At 42.6% G+C, this 14,366-nt stretch overlaps 1 non-coding gene across 1 annotated transcript; it reads right to left on the bottom strand.

Annotated features, from left to right (window-relative positions):
- Nucleotides 1-531: 531 nt before the first annotated feature.
- Nucleotides 532-684, bottom strand: LOC117131427. Its single transcript, XR_004454614.1, has one exon. It is a non-coding gene; the product is annotated as a 5.8S ribosomal RNA (ribosomal RNA).
- Nucleotides 685-14,366: the final 13,682 nt, after the last annotated feature.

The raw sequence follows: 14,366 nt of genomic DNA on the forward strand, positions 1-14,366 counted from the left end.
GTCTCTCGCCCATATTTAGCCTTGGATGGAAGTACCGCCTGATTGGGGCTGCATTCCCAAAAAACCCGACTCGTAGACAGCCCTCGTGGTGCGACAGGCTCCGGGCACGACGGGGCTCTCACCCCTCTCTGGCGCCCCCTTTCCAGGGAACTTGTGCCCGGTCCCGTCGCTGAGGATGCTACTCCATACTACAATTCGAATGCCAAAGACGTCCGATTTTCAATGGGCTCTTCCCCGGTTCGCTCGCGTTACTAAGGGAATCGTTGTTAGTTTCTTTTCCTCCGCTTATTGATATGCTTAAACTCAGCGAGTGATCCCGCCTGACCTGGGGTCGCGTTGAGGACTTTGGGTCATCAAGAGCTTTTGGACCGGAATGTCTGACTATATGACTAGAATTGAATTCACCACCGCATGTCCAAACGCTCCTTGCACTGCGTCCTTAGCTCGGATTTTTGGCCAACCGCGTGCGGTAACACACGTGAGATCAGCTTCCGTCCCATATCCTCGAGAGGATGGGGGGACGATGATTTGTGACACCCAGGCAGACGTGCCCTGACCAGGAGGCTTGGGGCGCAACTTGCGTTCAAAGACTCGATGGTTCACGGGATTCTACAATTCACACCAATTATCGCATTTGCTACGTTCTTCATCGATGCGAGAGCGAGATATCCATTGCCGAGAGTCGTTTTAGACTTTACATTGCAGCATTGCTTCCGAAACAAAACCATCTCCGGGTTCGCGAAAGCAGGCTGTTTAGTTGCATTTTCCTTGAACCTTTTGTGCTGGGGTTTGGTGATATCCGGAAGCTATGCGTACGATCCAACCAAAACTGAAGTCTTGGGATGGATGAACGCATAACCACAGAATTGGCAGGCCAGTAGAATCTGGCCTACCGAGAGTGATGTTTTATCGTCCTCAGGTCGTTCTGTTTCCAGGGTACGACAATGATCCTTCTGCAGGTTCACCTACGGAAACCTTGTTACAACTTCTCCTTCCTCTAAATGATAAGGTTTAGTGGACTTCTCGCGACGTCGCAGATGGCAAACCACCCACGTCTCAGCGATCCGAACACTTCACCGGATCATTCAATCTGTAGGAGCGATGGGCGGTGTGTACAAAGGGCAGGGACGTAAGTAGTCAACAAGAGCTGATGACTCGCGCTTACTAGGAATTCCTCGTTGAAGACCAACAATTGCAATGATCTATCCCCATCACGATGAAATTTCAAAGATTACCCGGGCCTGTCGGCCAAGGTGTGAACTCGTTGAACATCTAAGGGCATCACAGACCTGTTATTGCCTCAAACTTCCTTGGCCTAAACGGCCATAGTCCCTCTAAGAAGCCGGCCGTGAAGGGATGCCTCCACGTAGCTAGTTAGCAGGCTGAGGTCTCATCCGTTAACAGAATTAACCAGACAAATCGCTCCACCAACTAAGAACGGCCATGCACCACCACCCATAGAATCAAAAAAGAGCTCTCAGTCTGTCAATCCTTACTATGTCTGGACCTGGTAAGTTTCCCCGTGTTGAGTCAAATTAAGCCGCAGGCTCCACTCCTGGTGGTGCGCTTCCGTCAATTCCTTTAAGTTTCAGCCTTGCGACCATACTCCTCCCGAACCCAAAAAACTTTGATTTCTCATAAGGTGCCAGCGGAGTCCTAAAGCAACATCCGTTGATCCCTGGTCGGTATCTGATCATCTTTGAGCCCCCAACTTTCGTTCTTGATTAATGAAAACATCCTTGGCAAATGCTTTCGCAGTTGTTCGTCTTTCATAAATCCAAGAATTTCACCTCTGACTATGAAATACGAATGCCCCCGACTGTAATAACCCTCACGAGCAGATAGAATTTTGGTCAAGAAAATTCTTTAAGATCAGTTTGAAGATTGATCGATCAGAATTTAAATAAAAATCGACACGGTGAATTAATCTCTCGACGGGGCTGTCTTTTGGTCGAAAAACCATCTCTTGATGGTTCTGGTCGAGTGTTAATTATTATTGTCGATTTTTATTCAGGCTGGGCGAGTTTATTTAGAGCAGGACGAGATTCGAATGATGAAAAGTATTTAGTCGAAACAGTTCGAAAAATATCGACAAAACTCTTAACATTATCTCTGATCAATCACATGCCTTGCACCTTCTAGCCTACTTGCTTCCTTAGTAATTAGATCACATGACATGCACCTATGATATAAAATACCCTCTTTTTGTATCTTTTTCATGGAAGGGAAATGTTCAGCTGTTTGTATCTTTTTTCATGGAAGGGAAATGTTCAGCTGCTTGTGCTGCTTGGTGTGCTGAAGCATGTCACCAGCTGTTTAACCTCATCTTTGTCTTTTGTGGGAGCAAACCCTCATCTGAAGCAACTCCTTATGATATAAAATACCCTCTTCTCTTCTCTGGACGTCCTAAAACATATAGAAAACCAGAGAAAAGTTTAGAGAGAAAAAGAGAAAGAAGAGAGAAAAATCTGTTAGAAAAATTGGTTGAAAAATTTAGAAAAAAATCAGGGAAGAGTAGTGAGCTTGGACGACCCTTTCTCACCATCTTGTGACTTTAATCAGTGAGTATTTGTGTGGTAAAGAGTTGGAGATTTTGTGTCCTGAAGTTGAGAATCACCCATGTTCTTCAGCCTTTTATTTTAATCGGTAAAGATGTAAGTTGTTGTGTGGATCAGTTTTATGTGAGCATTTCTGTTGTTGTTAGAAATTTGATTTAGAAAAATCAGGGAATTAGTGTCTGGTTTTCTCACCATTGTGACTTTAATAGTGAGTATTGTGTGGTAAAGAGTTGGAGTTTTGTGTCCTGAAGTTGAGAATCACCCATGTCGCTTTCTTTAATCGGTAAAGATGTAAGTTGTTGTGTGGATCTTTTATGGAGCATTTCTGTGGATTGACAGCAATTCTGCTTTGTTCTGATTGAGTCAGACGTTCCTTATGTGGTACTGATCAGGTTGGCGTGGCTTCATCTTAAGGTGGAGTATCAGTTGAGATCACAGTGTTTGATTTGAACCGGTAAACTGTTTTGCCTTTTGATCCAGATCAGTTTAGATTGTAACTAGCTGGCTGAGTTGTTGTTCTTCCTCTCCGGATTAATTTCTTAATCCCTTGTGTGGATTTATATTAGTTCAGTTCATGGTCTCCTAGCATCTAGATAACTTAACTGAAACGATTTATGTTTGAACCGAACTGAAGCTGCCTTGAACTTGCCTTTGTAGCTGTCCTGAATCTTGAACCGGACTGATTAACCCTTTTTTCCAACCGTTCTGTTATTGGTACAGATGGTCAAGGATAGTGTTCGGATCAGCCGGATCCTTGTGGTGGTTTTCACTCGAGAATATTCCAGAAGTCGAGTGTGATTAGCTTGAGCTCGAGTATAGTCTTCCTTAGCCAATCACATGGATTTAAAGCTGAGTCTAGATAGATGATTAAGGATTTATAAATTAGTGTTGCATGATTGAAAATGTAGATGATTGATAGGCTTTGTCTCTTGATCAAATATTGAATTGGTGAGGTGTTTAACTTAGTGTAAGCAATTAATAAATATTTATGAATGATCATAGAGGTTTATTCCAAACCTTAGTACTTGTTCTCAAGTACTAATACATATGTATAATATTAAATATATAAGTATAAATCATGTGAAGTCTTATTGTATACTCACTCTCCCGAAAGTTCCCGCATTACCGTGAATTGTTCCTGCGATACAGAACAAGGTTACGAAGACACGATGATGGGGTCGCACCCTGGAGGCCGTGTAACTGCATGCAGCGTTAGATGTTTGATCTTGGAATATCTAATAGAGTTGATGGTTATATTTATTTCCCCGCTAGGCTCTGTTAGCCTATGTGGTTTTCCGGGTTTAGTATATCTATATTATAAGTATGAGTTAGGGTGAGGGACTAGGCTCACTGAGTAAACTAGTTACTCATGACTCATTTGTGAAGCAGGTAACCAATAGGCGGGAGACCTTACTCTAGGACACGAAGGAACATCATTAACCAGCGGTAGTTTTATTATCCTTGCAAAGGCGTTTTGATATTTCTTATTTATAATATTTATTGACCGAAAACCTCGAGGTTAATTTATAACAAATTTTGTAAGATGCTTTTGATTGATATATAAAGAATGTTTTTTAAAGTACAGGTTCCATATGATATTAGTCCTTGTCCGAACAAACTAACTATCGGGTATTGTTTGTTGGGTTGAAAAGCCTAGGTTATATCCGATAGGAGCGTTGGTGTTCTTTGGTTGTTGGTCTAAGGTGATCGGAAGTATTCTGAGAACCTCAGATCGACCATCGAGGAACATCGACCGTGTCATTTCCGGTCATCTACGATCGGGGGTGTCACAAAGGTGGTATCAGAGCATGGTTATAAGATGCTAGAATTGGACTTGTTTCAAATGTTATTTGAGTCAAAATGAGTCGCAAGGATAACTAGGATATGCTGGCTGGTTCCTTCATTTTAGGATAGATAGTCGTGGGTAGTTACCTAACAGTGATTTTTCATAGCAGAAGCACCGAGACAAGCTTGAACGGGTGGACCGTACTTACCGATTTTACAATCATCAGGCTCCAGTTTGCTACCCTCATGGTGGGGTTCACTGCCGTCCTGTTAGGAATCAGTAACCTCATGCCTTCTTCCGTTCTTTTAAATTCTGGTGGGGGATGCCAATTCCTTAGAGAGATATATGGGATAAAGTTGATACATTGAATACATCTCTGGACTCGTGTGTTATCGAGTCAAGGTGGGTGATGTTTGTGATCCGGTTCAGAGCGATTCGACAACACTTGATCACATAGATGCACTTATTATTCCAGTTTCTCAAGTGTAACCAACTCATGCTAAGATGTATAAGCACCAGAGCCATACAAGCATGATTTCTCAGCATTTGTTTCAAGCTTAGCATTAGAGGAAGAGATGGTTTGATTGTATTATAAGATAATGGAAGCCCCAGAAGCATTCTGTTTATAACAAAGTATCATGAAGCATACGATGCAAAGAAGAAGAAGTTGGGACCACAAGATACTTAAGAAGGACTAAACCGTTTGAGGTATACTTTGGCTTGAGGTAGATTTGGGGTGCAACACTCAGAGCATAATATTGACGTGGCTGTTGTTCAGAAAATTACAAGAAGGATTTTGCAGCTAGCTATTTGAAGATGAATGCGAGGAGTTGTTGGTCGAGAGTCAAGAATTACATCAGAGAGTTGAGATCGAGTTGGACAGATTTCAAGAGTTCAAGAAGTAGTATTTTCTACACAAGGTGGTTCAGGTCGAGTTAATCATATACAACAATTTCAGCATTGAGATACGTGGTCGAGTGAATTGGATTCATCGATTATGGTTTGAAGAATGAGCCAACGATCATACGGAAAATCTTTGGGAACTTAGCCAAGAATTTTGGAGTAGATAAAAGACCATGGAGTTTCAAAGCTCCGAGGAGATGTTAGAGTATGACGTGAATGTTAAAGAAGCTATTATTGCTGAAGAAGTTAACCAAGTCATGCAGACCGTTTATTTTCCAACCGGTGCAGATTAAAGGTCAGTATCAAGCAGTGAGTTAAATTAGTCGTTGGGGTTGATTTTGGTTGTACATTTCATCAAATCAAGATTGAGGACTTTGAGCCGTTATGGTTGTGACTAGCAAGGACAGAATGGTCGTGATTGTCAAAGTGTGGGAAATCCTGGAATGTTTACATCATTCGCGCTTTGGTGGTTCTTGTGGAGAGTTAGGATTTTAGGTTACCTTTCCTCATGAAGTTACCTGATCTATGTTACCTATACCTAGGATAATACTTGTTGAACTTGTTCGCTTTTCCTTACCGTTAGTCCACATCCAAGTGTTAGGCTATTTGGGTAGAGCCTACACTTTATAGTTGCCTGGACCGTCAAAACCCCTGAAAGGTCCAACCACAGGTTTGCTTCTTATCCCATTGTGTGTTGTGTGAATTTTTAAAATTTTATGAATGATTGAAATTAAAAAAAATGTGAATTGTGATCAAGGTTTCGTAAGAGACCTTGCCTATGGATGGAATTTTCCATCCATATTGTGTTTGATTCGAGAACCACACGTAGTTGTAGTTCCTGAGTAGTGTCATAGTTGTAAGTAGGATTCACTTTATTGAATTCAAGTACCCGTTCTTATTCTTGGAAGTACTGGCTGCCAGTTAAAATTTGTGGTATGAATTTCCCCATTCCATAGTACTTCCGTTAGAGTGCTATGTTTCTATCTAGAATGAGATTGGCTATCTAGTTACCGAGCTCAATTAGGATATTGAGGAAAGAATTTTTTTGGATGAAGACTAGTCGCCAATGGCCTACAATGGTACTCTACCAAGTGGTTGAGCATCGCTCATATCAGTCTGGCAAGTTCAAAACCTTTTGGGAAAAAGGTGAAGAAGTGTACTCTAGTAACTTGATTGTTTAAAAAGTAAAAGATGAAAAGGTGCAGAGTAGAAGACAGACTGATAAACAAGAAAGATGAAGATGTGGTTAAGGCATTGAAAGGATGGTTGACATCTAAAAGTAACATGTTCAGTATTCTTGTTGAACCTGGATTCGCTGCAATAGCCTAGGGATCTCAACAAGTGGTTCTTGCCGAGTTCTAGTAGTAGTTAGAAGATTACGAAGAGGGTCTCAGATAGATCAGAAGTGTAAAGAATACAGTAAGTGAAATTGTTCTTGGAATGGGTGTTTGCGTATTTGAGAGTAGCACCCCTGGTCCGAATCATGTTGGTGTGATTGATCGTGCATGTTCTTGTTTGATTGTTGCACGGTTAAACAAGTTAACATTCACCAGACTTGAGATGTTACTTTAACGTATGGCATATCACCTAACGTTCCAAATTTCATGTTGCTGTTATGGGAGAAAGCCAGATAGAAAATGTTGAGATGTGATAGTCTACAAAGACAAGATTGTTAGTAAAAGTATGCAGACCGCAGATCACAAGAGTGTGCAGAGTAAAGAATTTGGTTATCTTGAAAGTGGCTGCTCAGAAAAAAAAGGATCGGTTGGGGGAAATCAAGGAATCGACCATGAGTTGTTTTGATATGGGCAGATTAAGATAAGGTCAGAGCTAATATCTAGAACTCTTTTAGAGACTGTTCAGTAAAGAGTGTACAGCTACGTTTTCAAAATTCGGGGACGAATTCTTTTAGGGGGGGGGGGGGGAGAATGTAATAACCCTCACGAGCAGATAGAATTTTGGTCAAGAAAATTATTTAAGATCAGTTTGAAGATTGAACGATCGGAATTTAAATAAAAATCGACACGGTGAATTAGTCTCTCGACGGGGTTGTCTTTTGGTCGAAAAACCATCTCTTGATTGTTCTGGTCGAGTGTAAATTATTATTGTTGATTTTTATTAAGGCTGGGCGAGTCTATTCAGAGCAGGACGAGATTCGAATGATGAAAAATATTTAGAACAGTTCAAAAAATATCGACAAAACTCCTAAATTATTTCTGAACAATCACATGCCTTTCACCTTCTAGCCTACTTGGTTCCTCAGTAATTAGGTCACATGAGATGAACCTACTTGCTTACCTGCTTGCTCATTAGAAGTCACATGCTGGTCAAAAGCTGTTTGCTTCAGCTGCTTGTATCTTTCTTCATGGAAGGGAAATGTTCAGCTGCTTGTGCTGCTTGGTGTGCTGAAGCATGTCACCAGCTGTCTAACCTCATCTTTGTTTTTTGTGGGAGAAAACCCTCATCTGAAGCAACTCCTTATGATATAAAATACCCTATTCTCTCCTCTGGATGTCCTAAAACATATAGAAAACCAGAGAAAAGTTCAGAGAGAAAGAGAGAAAGAAGAGAGAAAAATCTGTTCGAAAAATTGGTTGAAAAATTTAGAAAAAAATCAGGGAAGAGAAGTGAGCTTGGACGACCCTTTCTCACCATCTTGTGACTTTAATCAGTAAGTATTTGTGTGGTAAAGAGTTGGAGATTTGGTGTCCTGAAGTTGAAAATCACCCATGTTTTCACCCTTTGATTTTAATCGGTAATGATGTAAGTTGTTGTGTGGATCAGTTTTATGTGAGTATTTCTGTTGGATTGACTGCGATTCAGCTTTGTTGTGATTGAGTCCGACCTTTTCTTGATGTGGTACTGATCAGGTTTGGCGTGGCTTCATCTTAAGTTGGAGTATCAGTTGAGTTCAGACAGTGTTTGATTTGAACCGGTAAACTGTTTTGCCTTTTGATCCAGATCAGTTTAGATTGTAACCAGCTGGATGAGTTGTTGTTCTTCCTCTCTGGATAAATTTCTTAATCCCTTGTGTGGATTTATATTAGTTCAGTTCATGGTCCCCTAGCATCTAGACAACTTAACTGAAACGATTTATGTTTGAACCGAACTGAAGCTGCCTTGAACTTGCCTTTGTAGTTGTCCTGAATCTTAACTGTTGGGTTGAACCGAACTGATTAACCTTTTTTCCAACCGTTCTGTTATTGGTACAGATGGTCAAGGATAGTGTTCGGATCAGCCGGATCCTTGTGGTGGTTTTAATCGAGAATATTCCAGAAGTCGAGTGTGATTAGCTTGAGCTCGAGTATAGTCTTCCTTAGCCAATCTCATGGATTTAAAGGTGAGTCTAGATATATGATTAAAGAGTTATAATTAGTGTTGCATGATTGAAAATGTAGATGATTGATAGGCTTTGTCTCTTGATAAAATATTGAATTGGTGAGGTGTTGTTTACTTAGTGTAAACAATTAATAAATATTTATAAATGATCATAGAGGTTTATTCCAAACCTCTATGTATAATATTAAATATATAAGTATAAATCATGTGAAGTCTTATTGTATACTCACTCTCCCGAAAGTTCCCGCATTACCGTGAATTTTTCCTGCGATACGGAACAAGGTTACGAAGACACGATGATGGGGTCGCACCCTGGAGGCCGTGTAACTGCATGCAGCGTTAGATGTTCGATCTTGGAATATCTAATGGAGATGATGGTTATACTTATTTCCCTGCTAGGCTCGGTTAGGCTTGGTGGTTTTCCGGGTTTAGTATATGTAAATTATAAGTATGAGTGAATGGCGGGTGTCGTGGAGATGATGTTTAAGATAAGATTCACATTGATGGAATGATGGGCCTTATATATGCATTCTTATTAGTTATGGAATATATTTCCACTGCATACAAATGGACTTGATTGCTTGATATATTATTAATATATGTTAGGGTGAGGGACTAGGCTCACTGATTAAACTAGTTACTCATGACTCATTTGTGAAGCGCAGTTAACCAATCGGCAGGAGACCTTACACTAGGACAAGAAGGAACATCATTAGCCAGCGGTAGTTTTATTATCCTTGCAAAGGCATTTTGATATTTCTTATTTATAAGATTTATTGACCGAAAACCTCGAGGTTAATTCATAACAAATTTTGTAAGATGCTTTTGATTGATATATAAAGAATGTTTTTTTTAAGTAGAGGTTCCATATGATATTAGTCCTTGTCCGAACAAACTACCTATCGGGTATTGCTTGTCGGGTTGAAAGGCCTAGAGTTATATCCGATAGGAGCGTTGGTTTTCTTTGGTTGTTGGTCTAAGGCGATCGGAAGTATTCTGAGAACCTCGGATTGACCATCGAGGAACATCGACCGTGTCATTTACGGTCATCTACGATCGGGAGTGTCACACCGACTGTCCCTGTTAATCATTACTCCGATCCCGAAGGCCAACACAATAGGATCAAAATCCTATGATGTTATCCCATGCTAATGTATACAGAGCGTAGGCTTGCTGTGACCACTCTAATTTCTTCAAAGTAACAGCACCGGAGGCACGACCCGGCCAGTTAAGGCCAGGAGCATATCGCCGACAGAAGAGACAACCCGACCGGTGCTCACCGAAGGCGGACCGGGCGAACCATCCTAAGCATCAACTACGAGCTTTTTAACTGCAACAACTTAAATATACGCTATTGGAGCTGGAATTACCGCGGCTGCTGGCACCAGACTTGTAAGACTCGATCCCGGCCGACTAGGCCGCGGTCGATTCCTCATGTCGCTCGGTCCATACACTGACCGAACCTCTAAATTTTTCGCCCTTTATCTATATTATCGCCCATAGGCGAGGGCTAACTTAGATCTTAGCTTAAGACTATCTTAGTCATTCCATAGCTTAGATCAATACAACACATATGCAGCGGAAAAATATCATCATCCATTGGTCTATAACCAATCTAATACTCGTCCGGTCGAATCACCTCAGCTAATGGTTAGTACTCTCAACTACCAGCTAGTTCAAAGGTTGATCCTATACCCGAATCAAGTAATATGAATCTGAGGTTCCATTCCCCTAGTCCATTCTATCTAGAACTAAGCAAGAGTTACTAGATCATACCTTAGCCATATCCACGGAGCTTGTTAGCTCATCGGCCCAGCTGCTCTAGCTGAATGAACTCGTAAATCAGCTGATCGAGCTGTCACACTCGAACTGAGCTAAGTCCAAGCTATGGCCAGCTGCCATATACTGCATACAGCTTCTTTACTAATAAAACAACTCCCCTAGGTACTTAGTCATTCAGCCAACCATCCCCACTGACTAAAGTAACCCTTGAGAAGTCTTCAAACAGCTAAGGACATGCATTGGGCCCTTCCCGGCTCATGCTTCATTCAACATCCTTTAGCTTATCAGCTTATGCAACCAAGTCCATCTCATGTACTATCAATGCCCATCAGATCCTAAGTCAATCAACCAACCACCCCACATGACCCAGAACCATGTCCCAACGAAGCCGATCACTACTGCTCTTACAACTGGTGCATCCTTTGATCAGTCAGATCCGACACCTTGACCCATCATCTATGGATTAGGTCGTCCATCCTTACCCATGATCACATCATACACGGCCTTCCTTGAATAATAACACCCAAGCTCAGTACTTATGGTCCACGCCACCAAGTACTAGCTAGACTCGTCTTTATGGCTCTTAGCCAATGCTTTGCACATAGCTTACCAACCCAAGGTTGATAACTAACATTCCTTATGATCAATAATAAGTGACAAACATTTCACAATACACAAGCATATAATCCGATAACCTAACACAAGGATCTATCATTGCATGGCTTGTTCCATAACTAATCGATCAATTTCTCACTAAACCCAAATCTCGCCGATTTCAAATGTGATCCAAAATCAAAATAAAATTCATGTAAATTTATTTTAATTCCCAACTAAGAGAATGCCATAATCAGAATTTGCAGAACCGGCCTTGATCCTAGAGATCTCGTCCAAGATCATCCAAACCGGCCCAAAGTGGGCATCATCAAATCAATTCCTAAAAACTGATTAAGATTCATGAAAACTCATGAAAATTCATAACTAAGAGATTACCATAATCAGATTCCAAAGAACCGATCCAGAACATATATATCTCGATCAAGAACAGCCCGGCTAAGGCCATGGACATCATTCCTGAACCGGCCAATGCCATGGCTCAGTGCCATCAAGTCTGATCCAACAGACTACACCATGCAAACCTAGTTTACATCACAATTGATAGTCTTAAAGGGGCGTGCCATACTTGGCCCTAACCGCACCACAAGAGACAGAACCATAACTTGAAAGTAATTATAAAATCGGTTACCTTTTACATGATCTGATTAGATCATGTACCTCCTCTTATTGTGTTAGGCCATGCTCCTCCAGTGCACGCCTCTGTCAATCCTTATCACATACTTCCAGTATTGATAAGATCCATTCAAGGGTCGCACCCATCATCCCTTCCATGGAACTCCCATGAAACTACTTTCTACACTGCATCAACCATCAAGGCTATCTTGGCCTCTAAGAGGGGAGTCCGGCTTCCTCCCTTCTCCCCTAACCATTTGCGTGTGTCCCCAGGCTGTAGAAGAAGCCTAGGACGTGATCATCCATGATCATACACCTTCACAGGCTCATGCATCACTTCCCCCTTCAATGGCCATGGAACTGCCTTTCTACACACATCTGCCTTCAAGGCTGCCTCAACCATTGGAAGTGGGTTCCGGCCTCCTATCTTCTCTCCAGGCTATTTTCGTGTGATGTATGAATGTAGAGGAAGCCCTGGCGTGGCAAACAATAATCAAAACTCACCAGAGGGGCGTTCTCAACTCCCCTCTTGATTGCCCTCCAAAACTGCCTCTTTGATGCCTTTGAATGCCTCTTGGTATTGGATTCTTGAATCCGACCATCTCTCTGTTTTTCTCTGGTTTTCTTTATGTTTCAGGATGTAGGATGAAGCCCTGGCGTGCCTGCAAAGGAACAGACTTGCGCTCCTTATATAGGAGAAGGGGTGGTTACTTTCTAACCATTGCATCCCTTCGGTTTCATTTATGTCCATTGATTTAATCAATGGTACAGATTGCACCCTTTCGCCTATGGCAGTTACCGGACGCCCTGGAGCTGTCAAACCAGTCCTGGACATGTCCAAAGCAAGGCCACACGGATTACCCATGCCCATGGCCTAACCACAAGAACCCACCGGCCCATAGCCATCCTTGGCCAACCAACCGGCCCGGTAACCGCCCAGAACTGACACACTGGTCTAAGGTTCCAACACTCCATCTAGCTGAGTTGAGCTGATCCCCAGCTGTCCCAGCTGCCCAGAACTGACACACTGGTCTGAGCTTCCAACAGTACATCTAGCTGAGTTGAGCTGATCCCCAGCTGTCCCAGCTGACTGAGCTAGTAGTCTAGCTGCTGGAGCTGACCTACACTTCAGTGAGCTACACTGAGCTTGTCCGAGCTTCGCCCAGCTGACCGAGCTTCATTCTCGCATCGTCCAGCTGTCTCATCAGTCGTCCAGCTTGTTCTCTTCCTCTAATTCAATCTTACTAAGACCCTTGGTCTATTTCCAAACCTAGACTTAGTTTCCTCATGATCCATCCTGGTCACTGCTTGTTCACGATCAATTCCCATGATCTGAACCAAAGCAGTCTCGTTTCTGTTGAAACGTCTATGTCCCATTTCAAGTTGCAGGAACGGGGACATGACAAGTCTCCCCCACTTAGGATGGATTCGTCCTCGAATCCTGTGGTGTTACCGTCCTGTCTGAAGACAAAAGATTCCAACCGAATTCTTTGCATTGGGAACATGGAGCATGCTCGATTGGTTCTTCCTAACCAATTCATTACATTTCCCTCTATGTTCCTTTTCATTGATCACGCCTTGATCATCATATATACAAGTCTCCCCCACTTGATAGAGATTTAATCCAAAATCTTATCAAGTGGTCCATCAAGCACCCATACAAGGACATGTCTTGTGTCACTGACCCAACTCTCCAGGTTGATGTCCTTGTACACACCAATTCCATATCTCTTTTTAGAATGTCGTCTACTCTAGACTTCATTTTTTTCCGGATCTTTGTCCATTGTAGACTAAACCGCCTCATTTTGACTCTGTCCATTACTGGACTTTGTCATAATCCGATACTGGTCCTTTCATGGACTCGATTATATTCCGGTCCTGGTCAACTCAGGGACTCAACCATTTTCAACCCGACCATAGGCCTATCTCCAAATAGGTTGTCATGTGATCCTTGTCCCTTACTGGACTTGATCATTCTTATTCCAACCTTAGGTCAATCTCCGACTTGGTTGTGCTGGGATCCGCATCCCTCACTGGACTTGATCGACATCAGCTCGGCCATCTTGGCAGAAGCAATACGATAAGGACTTTTGGACATTGGGGCCGTCCCTGGTTCTAGTTCTGCCATGAACGGGTCAGCCCTATCAGGGGGAATGCCCTATAGCGCCCGAAACACGTCCTCGAACTCTCTGACCAGCGGAATCCCATCCGGGTCACCAGCTCCTTCAACCTCCTTAGTGGCGATTGTGGCCAAATAAGCCTCACAACCCTTCTCAAGCATCCTTTCCACTTGGATTTCTGACATAACTAAGCATCCAGAGGTCGGACAAATACCTTGGAACCTGATCAGGGGTTCACGCCCACTCCCAAACTGCACCCTTTCTCTGTGACAGTCCAGAGTGGCCCGATTCTTTCCATGCCTTGGAACCTGATCAGGGGTCCACACCCACTCTCAAACTGCACCATACCCTGATGACAGTCCAAGGTGGCCCGATTCTGTCCAAACCAGTCCATGCCTAATATCACCTTGTGATTCTCAAGGCAGACAACAATCAGATCCGCATGCATTACCCTGTCGGTGATCAACAATCAGATCCGCAGGCATTACCCTGTCTGTGATCAACAATCAGATCCGCAGGCATTACCCTGTCTGTGATCAATACCGGGATGTCTATAACCAGCCCTAGTGAATCCATCACCTGCCAACTGGCCGCATTCACTATGACAAGACACTCCCATGTTCCCATCTGGAACAAACCCTCTCCGGCCAT

Source organism: Brassica rapa, unplaced genomic scaffold (genome assembly GCF_000309985.2).
Source record: "Brassica rapa cultivar Chiifu-401-42 unplaced genomic scaffold, CAAS_Brap_v3.01 Scaffold0918, whole genome shotgun sequence".
NCBI lineage: Eukaryota > Viridiplantae > Streptophyta > Magnoliopsida > Brassicales > Brassicaceae > Brassica > Brassica rapa.